We start from the raw sequence: 4,376 nt of genomic DNA, 5'->3' as shown, positions 1-4,376 counted from the left end.
GTTCCATTGAATTATATATGTTTTTGTGCCAGAAAAATACTGTCTTGATGACTGTAGCTTTGTAGTGATAGACTTTATAACTTAGCCCCCAAGATGATAGCTTACACCTTGTCTCAGAATCCTGGACGAGTCCCCAAGATGATGGATGAAAGCGTATGGTGTTCCACTGGATTTGTGGTCTCTGAAGGAGAAGCTTTAACTCCAGGACCAACGACAGTCTAAATTACCCAGAGCTTTGTGTTGTAGAAATTTTATTAAAGTAATAGTGACAGAAAAATCTTCTGACATAGACATCAGAAGGGGGTAGAAAGATTATTTGTCTTGCTAGTTTTAAGCAGGGAATTATATACTTTTCTGTTAGCTGTTGAGAATAGAAAAAAGAAACGCCTCAAGACCAAGAGAGTTGCACCAGGCTTCTCTCCCACAACATACATATCTGCACAAGGGGAGTCATCTCTGGACAAAACATCTCTGGGTGAGACATATTGTATAAGTCTTGAAAAAAAAGCAGAACTCCGAACAAGATACACAGTTTCATTAACATAGCTTTAAAAAAAAGTTTTCATGAATAAGATGTATTTTTTTTGCAGGGGAGGGGGTAGTTAGTAGCTCAAGGTTGGAAAAAAGTCACTTTCAGGTGGAACCCATTGTCATCATAGCAACACAGGATTAAAGGAGCCTCCTAAATCCTGACTAAAGTGGGATCAAAGGAATGTAGGAAAAAACAAAAAAAGGTCTGCCACTTGCAGCTTTCTCCCTCCTGTGGCTTGGGGACCTCTGGCCTCCCTAGGAGACCTGCCTAGCAGTTAACCTTTCCAGTAGTATAGTCTGAAGTCAGGCGGGTTGATTCCTCCAGCTCTGTTTTTCTTTCTCAAGATTGTGGGGGTTTTTTTTGTTTGTTTGTTTGTTTGTTTTGCTATTCGGAGTCTTCAGTGCTTCCAAACAAATTGTAAAAATTTTTTGTTCTAGTTCTGTGAAAAATATCATTGATGATTTGATAGGGATTGTGTTGAATCTGCAGATTGCTTTGGGTAGTATATTCATTTTGACAGTATTGATTCTTCCAATCCAAGAACATAATATATCTCTCCTTCTGTTTGTATCATCTTTGATGTCTTTCATCAATGTCTTACAGTTTTCTGTATACAGGCCTTTTGTCTCCTTAGGTAGGTTTATTCCTAGATATTTTATTCTCTTTGTTTCAGTAGTCAATGGGATTGTTGTCTCAATTTCTCCTTCTGACAAGATAGTATACCTAGAAAACCCTAAATTACTAGAGCTAATCAATGAATTTAGTAAAGTCACAGGATATAAAATTAATACACAGAAATCACTTGTATTTCTATAAACTAACAACAAAAAATCTTTTGTTTCTTTTCTAAGAAAGAAAAATTAATTATTCTCTTTCTTCTCTCAACAGAGACTTAACACTGAGAGCTTGTTTTATGGCCACATGCCCAATCTGAAACCCAGAAGCTGGTGCAGAGTAGCCGTACAGTACATGCTTGTTCAATAAATAAAACTTTCTTTAACTGCAAGGGAATTACAATGTCTCTTTCACAAAGAATTTAAAACTCTTTTCAATGTTTGCTTTCTTTTTAGTATCTTCTCTAATAATATGTTGTAATTACACATATAATGAAATATTCAACTATAAACAGGATAGTAAAATGTATATGGAATATATCTAAATATGTAAGCAAACATTTAAAATATACTCCCAAATGTTTCTTCTAGCCCAAGATAACTTACTTGAAATACCCACACTCTGCACTTAAATGTACATACATTGTTTATAACTCAATTTAAAGAGAAAATGTGTAAAAATAAACTTTCTAATAAACTGTATCCATAATAAAAATGAGTTAAGAAGAATCTATATCCTTTTTATTAGAACTATAAGAACCACAAATGCCATTTATGTAATTAAACTTTTTCTAGTATAAACATTAAAAAAGTAAAAACAACTTAAATTAATTTTATTAATATGCAATTATCAATATAAAAATACTAAGGTATTTTTCTACCAAGACTTCATAAAATTATGATTGCAACTATAGAATCATACATGCAAATTTCTTAAGAATACTTAACAGTTTTAAAATATCAAATTTTGTAGAATGCACTCAAATTTTGTCAAAATATAAAATGACCATATCAAAAAAATAAATAAATAAATAAAATGACCATATCAAAAGAAAATGACATCTCAGCAATGGCAGATTAATTTCTTTGCTATATGTAACATTGTTACAAATTGATAATAAAAACAGCAGTGACAATAGATATAGAGAGAAATATTATGAACTGCTATGGGAAAATAAATTAAATATGCCATAAATATCTCACACATTATGGCAAAAAATGCAAATTAGTCCCAAGTATTTATTTTCTTTAGTCTTCATGCATTTAATTCTCTCTCAAATCTTCCATATCTTTCTCTCTCTCTTTGATGTACTCTACTTCTTTATACCTATCTGTTGTTCTAATATCCACTTCAGTTGAGTTTGATATGTTGTTAAAGCCATCTTTTAGGTTTTAATTTTCAACTGTTAATCTTCCAAGTAGTCAAGAATAATGGTGACCATGTAAATTTCAAACATAAAGAAATATCCTCCCAAAAAACCATACAATTCATTGAGTATAACAAATAATACTACACAATCTCAAACTCCAAATTACCTGTAAATAGAAAAGTAAGCTCTACATTACATCAGAATTATTTCTAAAGCTCTTGTCAAAACTTTACAGAGAATGGGAAATTGGAGAGTATGTATGAAAAAACTACACAAAAGAGAATAAAATGAAGAGCCTGAGACTGAGATACAATTACCCACTTCTTCAAAAGAGAAAGAATATCCCAAAGTTGAAACTTCTGTGAGTCATAGTAGATGTTTATTGTTGATGTTCAGTCACTAAATTGTGTCTGGTTCTTTGCAACCCCATGGACTGAAGCACATCAGGTTTCCCTGTCCTATACTACTGCTCAGCAGTTGCCCAATTTCATGTCCATTGAGTTAGTGATGCTATCTAACCATCTTATCATCTGCTGCCCTCTTCTCCTTTCACCTTCTGTCTTTCCCAGCATGAGGGTCTTTCCCAATGAGCTGGCTCTTTGCATCAGATGGAAAAAGTATTGGAGCTTCAGCTGCAGCATCAGTCCTGCTAATTAATATTCAGGGTTGATTTCCTTTAGGATTGACTGGTTTGATCTCCTTGTAGTCCAAGGGACTCTGAAGAGTCTTCTCCAGCCCCATGATTCCAAAGAATCAATTATTTGGCACTCAGCCTTCTTTATGGTCCAACTCTTAACATCGGTAATGACTACTAGAGAAACCATAGCTTCGACTATATGGACCTTTGTCAGCAAAGTGATGTCTCTGCTTTCTAATACACTGTTTAGGTTTGTCATAGCTAGCAAGCATCTTTTAATTTCATGGCTGCAGAGACAATCCTCAGTGATTTTGAAGCCCAAGAAAATAAATCTGTCACTGCTTACACTTTTTTTTAGTAGATCATAGAACTTACTAAAATGAAGAGACTTAATAAAATACGTACACTGCTCATTTTGGTTGAGAACTGGGGAGGAAGAAGAAATGAAACAGAGGGGGTTTATAGGTCAGGGAGTAATGTGAAAAAGAAAGGATAACGTTGGTAAATATTTTCTAACTTTTCTTCTTGTTTATATGAAGTATAAAATTTTTCATAATTTCATATACTTTTCTAAATTTTAATTTTCTAAGCACCTTTTTGCATATCTATTTTAATATTTTTTTATTTAGTTATCTTAAATTACCCAAGTCATATGAAACAATAATAACTTAAGTCCTTTCCAGTTGTTTTATCTTTAAATTTTATTTTCTTATCTAATTGAGATGGATAGGATCTACCCAGAAAATGAAATATAGTAAAGGTAATGATATTCATAAGTTCTATTTAATTCTGATATTATCATGAAGTTAATTTTGGATTATAATAATTTATTTAGCCATATAAATCTCCTATTACTATTACATGAATATTGTTTAAAGGTTAAAAAGTGAATGTGAACTTTTATTTCTCTTTGAGATATTTAGAGATAAGCATATGATTTTTCTCATTACTATTAACAAAGATACTGAATAATTCCTTTATTCCTAATATTAATATAAGCACTTCTTAGTCATGATATATTGTTCTTATACTCTGTTAATGTATTCTCTTTGCTTATATGTTTTTAGAATTTTTCATAACTATGCATAAGTAAAATCAATCTGTAGGTTCTCCTTTTCTACTATCCTTCTAGTTTTGATGTAACTATCTCATAAAATGAATACAGAAATGTTTCCTTTTTGTGTCTTAGAATTGCGCTTTTAAAGGTTTGATACATTTTCTCC

The sequence above is a fragment of the Cervus elaphus genome, chromosome 19, assembly GCF_910594005.1.
Source record: "Cervus elaphus chromosome 19, mCerEla1.1, whole genome shotgun sequence".
NCBI classification, from domain to species: domain Eukaryota; kingdom Metazoa; phylum Chordata; class Mammalia; order Artiodactyla; family Cervidae; genus Cervus; species Cervus elaphus.
This window is presented reverse-complemented; position numbering follows the sequence as displayed.